The sequence below is a fragment of the Sipha flava genome, unplaced genomic scaffold (assembly GCF_003268045.1).
Source record: "Sipha flava isolate LNK unplaced genomic scaffold, YSA_version1 121_pilon_pilon, whole genome shotgun sequence".
NCBI classification, from domain to species: domain Eukaryota; kingdom Metazoa; phylum Arthropoda; class Insecta; order Hemiptera; family Aphididae; genus Sipha; species Sipha flava.
This window is the reverse complement of record NW_020271747.1, coordinates 329,935-349,671: the sequence shown is the minus strand read 5'-3', so window position 1 is coordinate 349,671 and position 19,737 is coordinate 329,935. Positions and strand designations below refer to the sequence as shown.

The window sequence follows — 19,737 nt, the reverse complement described above, 5'->3', positions numbered from 1 at the left end:
ATATATATATATATATATATATATATATATATATATATATATATTTACAGGATGATCATAATTTCGATTTGCAACGGTTTTCTCCTGTAAATAAGCAGAAAACAGAATAATTCATGATAAGAAAATCTTATGAAATAAAATAATCTAAAATTATTATTTTCCGTACAAATACGCAAATTGTGTGGCTAGAAATTCTTATCGCCTTGCTTGCATATGTACTTTTTACCATGCGTATAGAACTGTTCATTTTTCCTAATTTTTATTTTGTGTATTTTGAATACCATACGATATTAATTAATATTCAATATCTCTACTTAATGATAAATAATACACATTGAATTTAAAATAAAATGTGTGCACGCGCGCGTGTGTGTAACACATATCAAATATATCATTTAATTTATAGATTTTTTTATTGCTGACAATTTTGATAAAAATTATAATATACAATCAAATACTCTGTTTTTCAATTATAGTACGCCTAAAAGTCATAAATAATAAGCAACGTAACTTAAAAGTCAAAACTATAAAAGTGGAATAAATGAATACACTATTACTTTTTTGATATTCAGAATGTATAGTGAATTTGGTAAGAACATGAGTTCAAAAATATTAATTTTCCTTGAGTAAATTAAATACTTTTGAACTTTTTAAAAAACCTATATAATTAATATCAAATATACTTTTGTATTTAAAAAGTCTTGTATTTATAACACACATTATACTCAATACAAAAGTAACTTTACTTATATATTGCAATTTAATTATATTATGAGAAAAACTTAGAAAATTGTATTTTTAGAAACTGACATATTTTAAGTAGGTATGTATTAGTGTAGTTTAAAATAATGTATAAAATATTATTATAACTATATTATGTACACATTAATACTGAATTTGTTGACTTTTAATATTGATTTATAAATATATCCAACTACTCTGAACAAAAGTTACGTTTATTTTTTGTAATATATTTAACAGTTATTATTTTATAAAATCATTAGAATATTATTTAACATAAAATTTATTTTATTTATTTTTGCAGTTTAAGGTATTTGACATTATATATTTTTAGTATTATTTGCCTCAACATCCAGAACATCGCTTTATTAAAAAAATAAATATATTATATTATATTACTATTTTCTAAACAAAATTAAAATTAATATAAACTTATGATACCTTCATACTTGCATATATTATCTCCGTACAACAAGCGAGTTATAAGTATGTAAATATTAAAATTAAAAAAACTCATAACTTGCTTAAAAATTAAAGTATCGGAAGAAACCTATCAAAAAATCACAAATAATGGTCTTCCCTTAAAATTTCACTATAGGTTAGTTTACACTAATATTAAAGCTAAAATCACCAAATTTGACTATTGAACTCAAATTTTTCTATGTTGTACGTGTGTTAGACGTATACAACACATGCGGGTTAGTATCCTCATAAAAAATGTTGTGTTATTAATAAAACTGAACTTAATATTTAACTCCGTAATAAGGCACATCAAAAACATTTTTTTAGAAATTCTGATATAAAAATGACTTAGAAAAAATATCAGTAAAAATATAAATTCCTCTTGCTTGCATCGTGCATTTCAATATCATGCACAATATCTGAATGTCATGTTATTGCCAACGATTTGTTGAAAAAAAATAAAACCATAAATCATGAAAAAATTTAAATTATTTGAAATCGTATTATGAACTCGGCATAGTTTTGATTTTTTAAAGGTAATCACTGATTTTCTCGGTTAATTTTTTTTTAAAATAAAAAAAAAAAAATATTTTACACACCATTTTAGAACGTTATATGACATAATTTTTATGAAATATTTATAAATACAAATATTTCAAAAGCAAAAAAAATGAATTTTGGCTTTAAATAAATCGTTTTTATATTCGTGTTGGACATAACAGAATGGACGCAATGTTCCAAACAGTGATCACGATGAACGTTTGATATGAAAAAATTTAAAAAAACGCCCAATTATTAGCTTTAATTGACGTTTATGCATATATATAGCGCGTATATTCGAACAATTCCGTCATCGTAGTAATTAATTTCATCGATTACATGGTATTACCATCATGTGAGTACCTATACATGAATATATAAATATTCTATTGTATGTGTATTTAGTACGAGAAAAAAAAACACGCCCGAAAAACGTCCATCCATATAGTTTAGAACAACAGCGAGGTCGCAGGGGTGATAAGCGATGACTGCAACAATATCAGTACTTAAGGGTAATACGCGTAATGGTTAAAGTTGCACTAATATGAGCTTTATACGACATTTAAGCAATCGAAGGAACAAAATAGTATTGCAACGACGAAATGTGTTAACAACTGCAGATTGTACAACAAAAGTGTTAATAATTTAACGAAACTGTACTGCAATCGATATAAATAAAATATAACAAGTGTCCTTGGAATTACAAAAAATCTCTTGATTTTGTTGCATGTAAATAAGCAAGAGAGTATAATGTACGTTATATGGTTGGGCGGCAAAGTATACATAGTTGAAACGATGTGCTGTGTATGATGACGGACAAAGGAAAAAATAAAAAAAAAAATGTTTTTACAAAAAACGATCGTAAGATACCGCGTGTTCGTGTACATGTATGAGTTCTCAACGACAACGATATTCTGTATTTTTTTCTTTTTTATCTGGATAATGGACGTCGGGGATAATGGAAGCGGGGTAGATTCTCCCAGCTAGGGTGAACGGGGAACGAAAAAAAAAGGACTGTACATGTATATTCGACGATGATGCTGTTGTATTGCTGTTCGTCGTTATCAATGGTGGTGGTGACACGGCCGTCAGGGTAATTGAATCGCGCAAAAGTTAGGTTTTACGATTTGCATATTCCCTTGAGACTTAGAGACACGTGTGCTTGTATTAGTATACACGTACATGTGCGTATATTGGACGGTGCGAGGAAGAAATAGCGAAGAAGCGCTCTCGGAGAGACAACTCCGCTGCTTCCGAACTGTCATCGGCTGAACTTAATCGATCATCATTAACGATATTCAAAGAACATTTTTTTGCAATGGGCTAAGACCACCGCGACTACTACCACCAGTCAGTACGACAGGACGAAAAAAAATCATTTACATGTTAGTGTGTATGTGATATATTGGACGAAGTAACTACGCATGCACCAATAATAAAAAGGGACATTTTCGACGTGTCCGCACTTTAACCTTCAAAATATTTCAGATTTTTTAATTTTATCATTAGACAGTGGAAACATCTGCCCAAAATATAAGTTTTATTCTTAGAGCGGAACTAAAGTATAATTATTACTAAAGATTATTGAAACCAACCAATTATTAACTGTTACATAATTTAATCCATTTTTTTAATTTTTTTTTTAAATTTCTAGATACAACAAAAAATATACATAATATAAATATAGCAAAATATTTCTAATAACTGCTGTATACTAAGGTAAAATTTTATATCGCAGAGCAAGAGTAATTTTCTATAAGAAAAAACTAAAAGAATAGAAATAAATAATAATTTGTATAAAACATTACAAGAAGAGTTTAAACTTCCATGTAGTACTGAAATATTTTGTGAAAACAGCTTTTACCTATATTGTAGATTGACATTTCGTGTCGAAGTTGATTTGTGTATACATATACGTACTTTTGTCTTTTACTATTTTTGTTCTATTAAATTATGCTGCCCGAATAAAACCGATTATAATTCACAAGTTATTCGGTATGCAGAGCATAATGTAGACGATTAAGAACCCAAATTAATATACTATATTTATATATATATATATATATATTTTTTTTTTTTTTTTTACCAAATCATATTATAACAGTTGTGCTTCTCCCATCAAAAGTTTGCATTTTACGGCAAACGGCATCACAACTTAAATAATCACTGGAAAATATGTATATTGAACTTAATAGACCCGTATTATTGTTCTGTCAGTGCGTTACGTAAATATTTTAGAGGGACGGCCAAATGGAAAATACTTTTACGAGAATTGTTGATGGCGAAGTGAGTGACTAGATGAAGTTTAAAACGTAATCAATTCGACAGTAATAATATAATATTAAATCGTAAGTGACGTGGAAGGACACTACCATGCACTACATTTTACTCTCAGCGTCTCCGTCTCCTAGTCTAGGACTATCAATTTTTGAGTTATTTCTAGTTAGTTCTTCTACTCGGACAATGGCGAAATAGGTAGAAGGATCCGTCCGTTACCCTATAGTTGGAATATAGCTATTATTTGACCACGTTTGCGTGCGTGTGTGTGTGTGCATGTAAATTAATAAATTCGACTACCCACAGGGAGTACGTCTAAACACAATAGTTATAGGTACGAATCACACATAATCACCTATCACTCCCTTGCGAACAGCTGCAATTTCGAGTTTCGGCAGCAATGATTCGACACGATTGCACATTAAAAATATATATTCTAAACTTTAATTCAATTTATACGCCGCTATAATGGTATTGGTAAATCGTTCAAAATCTATCTTATTACGCATGATAAAATATATCGTCAATACGGTACAACGTGTTCGTTTTCTTTCAATTAATTCAATTTCGATTTATATTTTATGTAACATAATTTGCGTGTATGAGAGTGTTCTATGTAGTGATAAAATTACTTCAATACATTTTTTATTGTAGATTAGAGTAAAAAAATAAAAATTGCATGAAATAAAAGGGTTGAGTGAGGTATATGAATGCGTTGGGATACAAGTGTCGTTAATATAAGTGAATTATTTTTAAATATTGTAAATAATCATAAATTCCATTATTGTTTTCATTTCTGAGTGAAGGAGGACTAGATAATCAGCTTCTTTATATCTAAGAATAGGGTTTTCAATGCTACATTCAAACACACGTTGGTTAAACAGACTTAAAAAATAAACTTACGAAAAATAATCGTAAACAATTATAATTTTTGCAATTTGATTTAATTTATTTTATTTTAACAATTTTAATAACTACTATGTATCCTATATATGTATTTATCCAGCACATATTTAAATTGCTATAGACCAAAAACTATTTATTATTATATTTTTTTTATTATTATTATTTTTTATTATTATATTTATCATCAAAATTCATATAAATATTATAATAATTCAACATATTTCTTCAAAATATAATGTTTGAATGTATATAACAATGCTTTTTTAATCACATTACAGTATTTTTATTTATTTATTTATTTATTTATTTATTTTATTAATATTAAAATAAATTTGTGAAGAATTTTCACGTACTTACCTAATTTTTAACCATTAAAATTGAGAGTTTTAAATATTACATATTTTTGAATTTTTTCAACATTTGAATGTTCAAATGCTTGTGAATAGAATTATTCGTTGTTATTCCTAAAAATAAGAATAATAATACTTGATCTTTGTATTAAATATTTAAGATTTTCTGTCGAATCAAGAATATTTTATAGAAAAGGCTAAAAATATAGGAATATTTAAAATATATATTTACAACATAAATAATTTAAAAATAATTTTCTAAATGTTATGCCTATTAGAGAATGTTCATAGAAACATCCAAAATAAAAAAGTATCTGCGGTTATTATGAGTTACAACCAAAAAGAAGTGTTTGATGCTGTCAAAAAATAAGACATACTCCGTAAATATTATTTATGTTATTATTCATCAATTTTTCTTAAATATCTAGTTAAAAAACTGTTGAGAATTTCAAAAAAATACAGTCTAAATCCAGGAACAAAATAATGTATTCTGCAAGAAACCATTCGTTTTTTATGATTGGAGCAATCCTCCTGGTTGAAATAAGTATAAAAAAAAAACAAAATAAAATAATAAATAAATTGCATCACGTTTAGACTACCACAAGAATATAAGTACATTCCTGATTTCAAACAGAATACAATTTTTAAAGGTTTTAAATGTTAATAAACGTACGAAAGTCTTAGGGCAATTGTAGGTGAGTATGAAAATAAAGGATCAAACTTTTGAAATTGAATATTTCCTGGTAACAATTTTTGTTGTATATAGTTTGACATAAATATACAAATAGAAACTCTGATTTCATGCAACTAAGGATAATATTTCAAATTCTTGACTTCATATTTACATTATTTATTTCCTTTAGTTTAACAGTAAAATATTATACCTCGGTGCAGGTAGTGTTGAAATTCGAACAACTATTGTCGTCGCTGTGACCCTTTTCTGAATAATGGTAGTTAAAATTGAGTAATTTTGTATTGTTAGGGATTTTATGAACAAACAACCCAACAAATTATACATGTCTGATTAGCATATTAAATAAATTAATTAATCCCGACAAAAGTTAAAAACAATCTTGGCCGATTTCATTGAAATTCCTTGGCGTAAAAACATAGTTTTCCTCAATCATTTAGAGTTTATAACATATAATCGTGTATTTATATATATATATATATAAATATCACGTAGACAAATTAATACACATTAAAAAATTGCGAAAATTTTCATAGAATAAAACTATTCAGATAAACCAAATTTTACCAAGGCAATTTATTTGGTTAAACCGTATTATATAAGATGATGACTTACAATCCCACATTCACTCCCTCCTGTCCGTCTAATGCAGAGGTTCTCAACCTTTTTTGACTCGCGGCACCCTTTATATTTTCTAAAAATTTGGAGGCACCCTATAACCTATGCCCTAAACTCTATGTTTTATACTGAATACGCAATAGTCATATATCGTATATTTAAATTTATATTTTGTAACTTCGGTTTTATTTAGCATTAATAAACAATAAAGATAAGATGAAAGTCACAAGTATTTCACTGCAAATAACTTTAAAATGGTTCACATCAAATCTATAGCAATTGAACCAGTATGAAAATTAAAATTGAACATCTCAGTATTACTAAGTAAAAATTATATGTGTTATATAATTAATACATTAAATTATATTGTATATACCTAATTAATTATACATAATAGGTTTTATACTATAGACATAGAGTATAATCTATTTTATTACTCACAGTGCTATATATTTTTCATGAAGGCATTTAAAAATAAATATATATTTAAAATATTTTTGCGGCACCCTGGTTGAGAACCTTAGGTCTAATGGATATCATAATATGGTGATATCCATTAGACCAAAGGTTATATCATAATATGGTGATATAATCTATAGCTCTTCTATATCTAAAATGTGGTTTTTGGGTTGAAATAAGAAACAAATAAACAAATATTTTTTTAGCTGAATGATAGCAACCTTTCCTTACCTTTCCAGAGAAAAATCATGTCTCATAAGAAAAAAAAATACGTGAGTGATGAGAAGAATAACTCGGAATAACTTAAGATTATATTTGTTGAAACTCTGTAAAATTGCGATCATACAACATTTTGTAAAGACATAAAAATAAAAAGTATTTGAAAATATATTCTTCAAATACACGGCAATAGATATTTTTATCCTCGTTTTACACTCAACGTATAAGATGAATAAAATTCTACGTGCACGTAACTCGCTTTTGTCAAGTAGCCCAATATTCAATAGCCAGAGACGTTTAACCAGAACTGAAATCATAACGTGATTTAACAATGTCAGAAAAGACTTAGAGGTAAAACTCTACTATCACCTTACATTATTATGTTTTTCTTTAGTTATCCTATTTTTTTGGGGTCATTACACGACTGATCACGGGTAAAATTGTTAATAATATTAATTTTAATGTTATTCAACAATAATAATTTAAAGAATCATAACATTATATATAATTTAATCGAATATGGCATTTTCCGAAAATATAAAATATAACGTATTTTAGATTTACTGTCTATTGATTAATCTTTTTAATCTTACCACAACTTTTTTGGAAAATTTTCTTTATATTTTTCATAAACCTATGTAGAAAATAATAATAGATAAGAATATATAGAGCATATACAGAGCTGGGTTTATTCCTATAGAGCGGCTGTAATAATATTTTTCTGTATTTTTTTCCACCTTGTGTTGTTTTTATTTTACAGATAAAGGACGGACAAAAAATATATGAGCAGTAAAAGAACGAATATATATACTATCTTATTTGTACAAATTCAATGGAATATATAAATTATCAAATGGAAAATATTTACTATTACTGTTTCGGTAAATATTAATACGGTAATAGTTTTATTTATTTTTCTCAGTAAAATGTTCCCATTTCATTTATTTTTGATTAATAATTAACTTGTCTTCGTAATATATTTACTATAAATAATATTTTTTATCGCGTTTCAATTGATATTCGGTCGACATTTTTCAAAATATTGAATTACACTGGCAATTAAACAGATTTTTACATACAAGTATTTGATAAACTGAATTAATTAAAACTTATTTGGTACAGCGATTTTACTAACTCATTATAAATCACAAAAAGTTTACAAACATAATGACAACATATTGAGTGCGCATTGTTCAAATATATTTCTGTACAGTGGCTGCTAAGTAATATTAAACGTGAGCAAAACTCATATTATATTAAAAATTATAAATAACAATTTGAACCAATAATATGGTTACTGTAAACAACATAAATTAAAGTTGATTTATAAAGGTTAATATAGGTTGGATCCTATTTTTGTCTCTATTTAACAAATATATACATATTATATATAGGCACTATGTTTTATAATAAATATATATATTAATAAAACATATAAATTATATTTATTATTATATTTTAAATACTAAAAATAATAAACCAAATCATAAACTCATCAAGTGGCGTAATTTCATCTGCCTATATTTCACTTAATATCGTTAGTAATTTTAGCAATTTCTTTTTTTTAAGATAACATTTTCCAAAAATGTTAAATTTAGATTTGAATTAAAATCTAAAATCGAATAAGTAGGTGCTTTCAAATTAAAATAAATGTAATAAATAATATCCAATTATATTAATAAGAGTTGTAATTCATAAAACCTTACTAATTCTATTACGTTAACTACTATAACATTAAACGTCCATGTCACTGCCCCCCCCCCCAACTTTGAAATCTAAACTTTTAAATTTTTTTTAAATAAGCCAATTTTTAATAATAAAATTTAATTTGAAAATATACACAATTATATCACAGAATATTGTGTAACCCACCACGAAAAATTTAAAAAAATTTTATTCAAATATTTTCTACGTAATTTGTATGAATTTATGCGACAGTTTTCAAAATTTGTACGACATTGTTATTTGACTTATATCAAAAATACTGAAGAGGGGCCGGAGACATATGTCACCGGCCCCCTAACATAAATAAATTAGTATTCTTTTTTTGAATTTAGTAAAACTTAAGAACCCAATTTGTATGAATTTGTACGACCGTTTCCGAAATTTTTACGATTTTTTTTTAAAATTTGGTTTTCCGGGTAAATAGATGCCGTACAAATTCTGAAAATGGTCGTACAAATTCATAAAAATTATGTGTAAAATGTTTGTGGAAGAAAAAGTTTAGATTTCAAATTTGGGGCGGGCGGGGGACACGGGAAAAAGGGTTTTTCGCATATTACAGGAGGGGGTGGCGTAAAAATTCCGGAAATGGTCGTACAAATTCATACAAATTAGGTTCTTGAGTTTTACTAAATTCAAAAAAAGAATACTAATTTATTTATGTTAAGGGGCCAGAGACATATGTCTCTGGCCCCTCTTCAGTATTTTTGATATAAGTCAAATAATAACGTCGTACACATTTTGAAAACTATCGTATAAATTCATAAAAATTGCGTACAGAATATTTGAATACAATTTTTTTAAATTTTTCATGGTGGGGGACCGGTGACATGGACGTTAACATTATATTAATCGTTTATGATACTAACCTAATAAAATAAATAAATATACCTAGTACTGTACGATTTTTTTCCTATTTCGATGTACAATTAAGTCAATTATTACTATTGTAGATAGTTATTTATTTTGATTGAGAAATATTAACCTATTTAAAATAAGGGTATCTTATTTCTATAAAATATTACAATAACAAAACTTTAATTTAAATTTACTTTACAGATATGAAAATTAATAATGTAGCTTAAGTAAATTTTATAAAACTATGAAAAAAAAAAAAAAAAAAAACGTTGAAATAAAAGCAGTTTCAATGGCTCTTATTATTTATGAAGTTAATTCAGTTAGAATTAATATACTTTGAAATGTAAAAACTTCCAACTGCTTTTAGATTACGAGTAAAAAATATGAAATTTATAACATTACTAATAAGCAGGGTTGGGATTTTATAGCATTTGCATATTTCTTATGAGATGCTTAAAAAATAGCAGAGTAAGTTAAAAATGTGTTTCATGATACAGAGAACTCAAATAAACAATTTTATTTTGCTTTTTTTTGCATATTTTACATTTTTTAGTTTTTGGTGCTTTTTTGGATTTTTTGAGCTTTTTTTGCATTTACCTGTGTTTTAATCAAAATCGGACATATTTTATGAAATTGTATTTTGGTAAACGTATTTTTTTGATTTTTGTTGATCAAATTTTTAAGATTCAAAATTTTAAATTAAACTTTCATTGAAATTATAAATGTATTGATTAAGTAAATAACCGATTACTCTGATGCAACACTGTACAATTACAGCGATAATATATAGTAGTGTCCCAACTGGTGTTCCGTGAGCTTGCTTGAAGGGTTCTGTGAGAAATTTGGGAAAACATAAATTAATTAGCAATATTTTGATTTGGACTATGATTTGAACATAGAACTCAACATAAAGCTGGAATTGATACATTTCCCGATGTGATGAGCGAGTTTGTAGCTATTCGGCGTATACAAAGAAAGACTAAGAATATGTTTTGAAATCAACTGAACGCGGCTCCGGACTTACGAATCCAACTTTCAGGAATAACTCCAAATTTAAAAACAGTTATGAAAAAAGCTATGGAAATATTCCAATCTTCTCATTGAATCTATCTTAGAGGTAATAAGAAACAAATATTACATTTTAAGCTTTCATATTACATATATAATATTGTAATAGTAATAAACAAAATAAAATATTAAAGCCATATTGTTTTTTTTATATTAATGACACTCTTGTGCCAGAAGTATCCGATAATCCACTCATTTAAGTGTACAAAACATATGTGTGTATTAAAATTATAGAAAAAATATTGGGGTTCCGCGGATAAAAGAAGTTGGGAAACACTGATATATAGGTAGGTATATTATAATATTACGATAATTTCGTTTTAGTTATTTGGTTCTAATTTTTGTTATCTGCTGATTTTGTTGGATTTTTTTTTAGATTTATACTAAATCTACTGATAACCGATTATCAGCGAACGAGTGTAGAATTCATTTTATACAGTCAGACAGTTCACTTTCATCTCGTGCGCTTGTTCAAAATTATTAAATAATAAATTTCCTTTTTTTTTTTTGCATATTTTTAAAGCTTATTTAGCAATTTTTAAGGTAATATTATAGCGCATATTTATTCAATTTTAATTGCTATAAAATTCCAAACCTTTAGTTATTAGTAATAACAATTAACTAATTGAAATAGAATCTTAAATTAACTTCTTTATGTGCCTAAATAATATTTTATAATGGACACACTTATATTTATATATATACTTTTCGTGTCTTTTAAACATCTTTTATGTTTTATCAGTAACTATGCTGTTAACTTTCACATTAATTTATATTTACGACCAATTTTCAGGCATCAATCAATGATTTTATAGCAGTAAATATACGAATACAAAGTAACTATTAAAATTTGTTCGGATATTTATATTTATTTTTAAGCTGATTTAAGTCAAACACTTATCTACTTGTTTAGTTATTTTAGTATAAAATATCATGTATTTAAAAAAATACTTTACCCCGTACCCCAGAATCAACGACTATATGCAAAAATATGCATTACCCTAATCTCTTATTTTCATTATTGTATTCAAAAGGATATATCAACTTAATATTTTCTTTTCATTGTTGTACCAATACCCAATAATATAAAGTAAGAAATTAATAACCTATATTAAATATAAATAATTTAGTTAACATTATAAAATATGCTTAATAGTATAAAAGAAATTCAAAGAATAAATATTAAAAAAAATGTCGTACCTTAAGTATTGTAAAATCACTGTTGATTTTTTTTTTTTTTTTTATAGTTTTTATTTGATAAAGGTATTGAAAAATAATAGTTTATAAAAGTAATCTAAATTATTTTTGAATTACAACACAATAAACAATATCAATTTTTAACGGTAGTTATATCAACATTTACACGGTTTCGAATCAACATCGATGAGATAGTGTATATTTCAACACACATGTATTAGAAATTAGTGTTTCAATTAAGTAGTATGTTCTTAAAGATAAATTAAATATTTCAAAAATTTCTGAAGCGAAATAAAGAGCTGTCAAAAAAGAATCATACAAATATTAATTAATAAAAATAAAAACAGTATAGAATTGTTGAGTAATTATATTTTTTATTTAGCTATTTATCTAGCCAAGTTAAGAATTAAAACAAGTATGAATAACGTGCTAACTTTTTTATAAATACAAATACCTATATAGTATATGTATACAAAAAAATTCAAATGTTTTTCTATCACAGTAAATTTTTTTTTTTATAGAAATAGCTAAGCAAACCAAACTACAAAAAATTATAATTATTCCCGATATTCGACGGCTCAAATTATCTAGGTAATTTTTTCTCTCATTAATTTGCCGTTAATTTGTTCGAACACTGTAAAAAATGTCATTTTATAATAACAATAAAAAAAAATAAAAAAACGTTAACATATTTGTAGTACTTCAATTATATACGAATTGCACTGTGATTATGTATAAATTTAGACTATCTAATATTACTTATTATTATATATCTTCATTTAGAATACATCGATATAAATAATTCATGAATTAGTATAAAATTAAATAAAATTATTAGATTTGCTTACATCAGTGGTCTTCAACTGGTGGGTCGTGACCAAATTTTGGGTCACAATGAGTTTTCTGTTTAAAATTTAAAAAATTTACAATTATATATATTATATAATTTACGTCATATGATATTGCATAAAAATGTTTTCGAATAAATCCAAAACCGTACTATTTTAAATTTGTAGAAGATTAGAATGAACACTTTTTTCTCAAACACTCATACTTAATTAGAAAAAATCTTCAAACCAATATGCAACACCTACCACTAATCATTAACTGTCGAACACATAGTGGAGGAGTGTACACAATTTACCTCAATACGCACCGACCTGAACATCCAACATAGTAAAAGTATTTAGCGAAAAACAAACTCTGAAAATTGTCACATTATTAAGTATCACAAATATTATATTAGTAAATCTTAATTTACATCTAACTTCACCTTTATAATATTTCATATGAAATATTGTAATTTTAAATCTAACACCTAACACATCAAATAGTTAATATTTGCTGTTGAAGCCTCAATTTTCAAATAAAAGAAAAAAAAAGAATGAACAATCAAATGAAGTGATAGCCCGACTTAATTTATAAATCTCATTTACATTTCATATATCTATAAACTGCATTGTGTTAAATTGAGCTGAGATAGAGGTATTTCGTGTGAAAACAGTCCAGGACAAATATCGCACTCATTTCTTTTGTGTATTAAAACATATACATTTTTCGGTATCATAACATGCATTTTTTTTTTGTATCATTACTTATATTAAAAATTAAATATTTCCTAAGTACCTAAAAAATATAAATTTTGATTTATTCAATTAGAAAAGCATTTCTAAAATGGCATACATTAAACAATTTTAATTTTTTTATTTGGTTTTCATGGCTAACGAAATTTATATGGGTCGCGAAAAATGATTAGTAAGAAAAGTGAGTCTCAGGTCGAAAAAGGTTGAAGACCACTGGTTTTTACATGATATAAAAAATGTATTGGATTTAAACAAAATAATATACCAAAATATTTGAGACACAATGCACGAATATATTTATTTACATACGTATTGATATATAAACCTCCTGCTATTGTTAAACAATTTGACATACGTATTCATTTGAATAAATATTCACTAATGTTTACACTTAATATGACAATCATGTTGGTATTAACAAATTGATTGCTTCATAGCAATATTAGCTTCACAATCTATGTAGAAGTAGATGATTTAGATAACAAAGTACGAGTATAAATTACAAGTTTGATGTTTTAGGCTTATTTCACGTCGATTCTCAAGTAATATTTTGTAACTGAACTAAATTATTTAACTTATCATTTATAATCCCTATAACGCCATAATATTTATTAATGATTAACTTGACAAGGGTTCTGCGTGTGTATGTGTACGTGTGATATATGTTAGTATTTAATATCGTTTAATATGATAATAACTATCCAGATGAAGCGTATATTCGACGCAATTTCGTCAATTAAATTTTCATTTTTATGTACCCACCACTGCGTGACGATAGTAGTAATTATCTTATAAATTGTGTAAACGGTTATATGTGTCACTTAACTTTACGCAAAATAAATTAAAAACAATAAAACTGGATGCTTCGCGCAATTCCGCGACACGACTTTTTCGACACATTTAGATAACACTTGAATATCAATCGAAATTTGTTTGACCCACTCAAACACATACGCGCGTAATGCAACGAAACAATAACGTGATTAAGTACATGGCGATAAAATATGCATTTGCATCGATACTCGTTGTGAATGGATCGAGGGGGAGGGCACTGAGGCAAGTTCCATCCTCGCAGGAAAAAAATTATATTAAAAATTAAATACGTTCAGAAGAACAAAACAATATATAAGAAAACTAAATTGTTGTGGGATTTTGTTGAATAATATCTCATTATTATTGGGGGAGGTTGTCTAAGCCCTTGATACACATAGGTATCGGTACACGGCTATTCCTCGTGTGCGTCGGAGAACGACACGAGTGAACGTCACGTCGTGACACTTGCGGCGTACGAACACAAGATAAAAAATATAAATATACACGTATTACGCAAAAACATTTATCGGGACGGTTGAACTCTCTCAGTTGTCGGACACGTCAAAATGTTCGAGGGTTATCCGTCACACGCACTGCTCGCGTTCCACACGGACCGTGATGACATCTACCACGGTCGTAATGTCACCCGAAATCACGTTTGATCGGGAACCGTCAACCATCCACCCGGTGCCAACCAGGTCTCGTGAGGGCACCTTGAAGTGGGGGGGTCTAACCGACGCGGAACCAATATTGTTCCCGCACGGTTATGAATGGTCATCGTAACAAAGAAGCTTGCTTACCGGAACGGTTTCTCGCCTCCTATGGCTAACGGCTTCAGCTCGGTAATCCTCTACCCAGCGGAGACCACACGCGTTCGCACAATCGCACGAGCGTTGACGGCGGGGGCGGGGTGTTACGGGAAAAAAAGACGACCGCCAAGACGAAGCGGACACGACGGATCTTGGCGCGGGTTGTCTGCGGACGACACGGCAGTGGTCAGCGGCGACGTCGCGGACGGACACGCATTATTTTCCGGCGCACTGCGTGACTCGTGGTCGCACTGCCCGAACGCGGAATATCGGCACTCGTGGTAACGCAACGCGACGCGTATTGTCGGCTGAGACCGGTCGCGGTCCGGCGACGCTCTTCTCGGGGTGCACGCAAACAGTCCGGTTTTCAATTCGGTTACGACACAGAAAATGATATCCACTAGGAACGCGCACACGGTTATCGGCGGTAGTGGTGCGCAACTATCGGAACGCGTCCGCTCAGCACCGCGAACGCACCGGTGTGCGGATCGCACGGTTGTTGGTCCGCGGTTGATTCAACGTACACGGTAACGGCAACGCACATACACGGCGACGGGGCGATAAACGGTCGCGAACGCGATTCACACGACGCACAACGGAAACTCGGGACGGACGCCGGCAAGCTGCTGGCCCGTCGCGCGACCGTGGTAGCGGTGCTGGTTGCGGCGGTGGCGGCGGCGGCGGTGGCGACGGCGATGCCGCGGAGCGTCGCCGTAGTCGGCGGCGGCGGCCCCGGAGAGTTAGCGCCTGCGCGGCTCGCTCACCAATTATCGGCTGCTTAAAAATTCCTTCGGACCGCTCTGCCACGCGTATCTTCTGTCGATCCCTCCCCCTCCTACGCCGTTCGAAGTTTCGTGAGCGCGAGTCCGCCACTGATGATCTAGCGATCGGATGATCAAAGTCAAAAACCAGACGGAAGATCGTTTCGCATGGATATTGCCGAAGCTCTCTCGCTCCCGTCGCCGCGCATCGCAACGAACGAGACACTACTGTTCATTAACGATGCACCTATATCGTGTTAGTACGTGGCATTGGGAATCGGTGCTGTCGTCATTGCTTACTTTTAAAATTATCATCGTTTGTTCGGCATTCCGTCGACAAAATAATTTAAAATGCGCATCGTCTGGGTCAAACTAATGCATTACTCGTTTTACTGGACATCGCATCGGTCGTTGAAACCGTGGACAAAATGATATGATTACATCAAGGAAATCGATATAAAAAATCCGATTGATTTTAGCATTTGATAAGTTTTGGCAAAAAAATTTTCAAAAACTGTTTAAAAACCCCGACTTATTTTTCGAAGAGATGAAAAAAAAATTATAATTATAAAAACGCAATTATATACATATAATATATTCTAGGCATCACAACGTATAATATAAATCAGGGGTGGCTACATTTTTTTTGGTTACGATCTACTAAAAATATACTTCACCTTTGAGTATTGACTTTCATAGAACATTTTTTTAAGAAACAAACTTGCATTTAACTTATCTGCAATTTGTTCACTACAACTTCGATTAATTTTCGTGTTCATGTCCTTAAAAACAAATTCTAACATGATCGACTTTAAAATTTCCGCTATCGACCGTTTGGCTGTCCTTGATATAAATCAATATAACACTTCGATTAACGAACTTACACGAAGAGTACGTACCATGTACACGTGCACGGACAATCTTACACTGAGTAATAAATGAAAAGGCGTTAGGTACGGTCAAAGTATAATGATATCTATAGTTGTGTTTACCCGAAACAAATCCAAAGAGTGCATGCTGCGGGATCGTTGGTATCCACTGTTGACAACACAAAACTTTTACCTTGAGCGAAAAAAAAACGCACACGAATCGTCATAACGCGCTCGCGGGTACCGGGTAAGATGGTAATGGACCACTCGTGATGAACAAAGGATGGTATTTTCCTGCTCAACGAATGGTGATGACACGTATATGTATCACAGACTTCTATGCTATAGGTATACGGCTCTCGTGTTATCATATGAAATATTATTAAGGATTCCGTAATCGTTATTTTTTTGGTTGGCAAAACGTATACGAATGTTATGCATATGCAGTGCAATGTAATTGACAGTTTTAATATACTAACAAATTTTATTTTAATTTGTTTCAAAATAATCATAATTCCAATGTCATGTACTGCATATGAATATACCAATAGCTAACTAAATTGGTCAAAGTTCTAATTTATTTATTTTTTTTTATAAGTAGTATTTAGTGTGTTTTGTTGCTAATTTACACACGAGTATGAATATGTTATTTAGTATTACTACTTATTAACTTAAAACTAAACGTCAAGTGGTAATGTAGTGTAGCGTATATTATTTAAAATCAAATATATTATTTGGTTTACTCATAATTCTCAGTATAAAAATAAAAAACAAGTAATATATAAATAAATAATTAAATAAATAAAAGCTTAGCTTAACTTAGCTTACAAAATTTATTGTACATACCTGATGATACATTTTGATGAAACTGGTCATACATCAAAAATATAAAAATAATCCAGACTAAGCTTTTATTTATTTATGTATTAATTTACGAGTATTAACCAATTAATCATTTTTAAAATTAATTTTATTTTTTATTATTTATTACAAAATGAATAATTTTAGGTATACAACTATACAATTTTTATAAAATTCCTGTATAATTTGTTTATTGTGTACATTTTTTGTCGACAATGAAACGGGGAACAATAAGTGGATTTTTATACTGAAACAAAAATGTTTATTTCCGGTTATTGGATTCGTTAAGCTAGAGCACATTTTGTTGATGATAAAAAATGGATAATACGAGAGATTATTTACCATAGGCCACAAATAGATTTCGGTTTAAAACCAAAACCTATTTGAACATTTTTCCTGTATACTTCAACCATGATAATGTCTACCGTAAAGAAACAACTTAAAAATAACAGAAGTGATTTCGGGACCGAGTTTTACGCACATTTTCTTATCCCGCTGTCTGCCCAAACGATAACGGGTAATTATATGATATCATCGTTGAATTATCTCGTGTATTTTTATACTGAGTGTAACTTTTATATACGACCGTACCCTCCTAACAGCCCTGACCTACGCGTTGGCTTCATTTTCACGCAGCAACCGGTGACAACCGTAAGGTGCGTACACGCCACACGTCTCGCGGTTAACACAAATATTCATTACTCCTGTCACATCTTCTGTTCAATTGAAACGCAATAACAATGACGTCGTTTTGCCTCCAACTTAACAATAACTTATGTTATTAAATATATATTGTGCACCGAAAAAAAAAAGTGACGTAACCCAGCTTTATAAGGTGATTGATTAAATATATCCACCTGATTACTTTAGAGATGGAATTAAAAATGTATTAAAATTCTATTTCAAGATATCCGATTCGTCTTACTGGTTCAAATTTTTCCAAATCAGTTTTATCCTTCTTTATTTTAATCGTATTATAGTTTTTAAGTTGTTTTCTTTTCTGAAGGTAATATTTACTTTTAATAACATATTTTTGAATAATATTCATATTTTAGTATCTTTTCTGAGTAAAATTGAATATCGAACCCCAGAAGTTAATAAGTATTAAAATTATCTTCAGCTTAGATTGACAGAAACGTATAACGATATATAGCGAGTTAAACACTGCCACACGTTTGTCAAAAATTTGATTACGAGCCTATAACAAATGTCGCAATCTTCAAAAAATTGATTCATTATCTCAAAAACAAGATAATGTAAATATGTATAAACAATAAAAAGTTTGAAATTATTAAATTCATATGTTTATATGAAAATCAATATTAGTAGGACGAAAAAGATCTTTAAATATTAATAAATTAAGTAAATGCATAATATGTAAGTTTGGAAGAGAGATAAGCCAGCTTAAAGAGAAACCAAAAGTTATTATTAATGTATTAGGTTATTGATACCATTGATTTTAGTATTTAATAATTAAATTAATGAAAAATTTTCGCCCCAATCGTTTTCTTAATGTGGAGTGTTGGTCCATTTGCATGTACGTGAAGTGTCAACGGTTTTGTGTGTGCATGGCGTACATAACATAATAATTGTAAAAATGATAAGGCAATCGGCCGAGAAATGGGTGAAAGTAATAAAACGGTTGTTAAAAAACTTTTTACAATTCAGTTTTTGCGGTTCTGCGCACGATGTTTTACATTTAAACGAGAATTATTATTATTATACAATGAAAATGATGATGATGACGATGATAACGATAATAATTTACATGGGGGGGGGGGAATGGCAAATCGCCTGAAGATGGGGAGCGGTTAAATCAGCCGCACGTTTGACGATCAAATGACGTACACTTCATTAATTTTCTACAGTCTAAATGTTTCCGGCAAGAAGGAGAAAATGTGAAAACGACGAGGGTGCACGTGCGTAAATTTCA

At 29.3% G+C, this 19,737-nt stretch overlaps 1 protein-coding gene across 1 annotated transcript in view; it reads right to left on the bottom strand.

Annotated features, from left to right (window-relative positions):
- Window positions 1–15,972, bottom strand: part of LOC112694008 (zwei Ig domain protein zig-8-like) — a 571,990-nt gene extending 556,018 nt beyond the window's left edge. Inside the window, exon 1 of the mRNA XM_025569325.1 lies at window positions 15,305–15,972. The gene's annotated coding sequence lies outside the window, so the exon portion shown is untranslated. The remainder of the gene's footprint in view (window positions 1–15,304) is intronic.
- Between the last annotated feature and the right edge of the window lie 3,765 nt (window positions 15,973–19,737).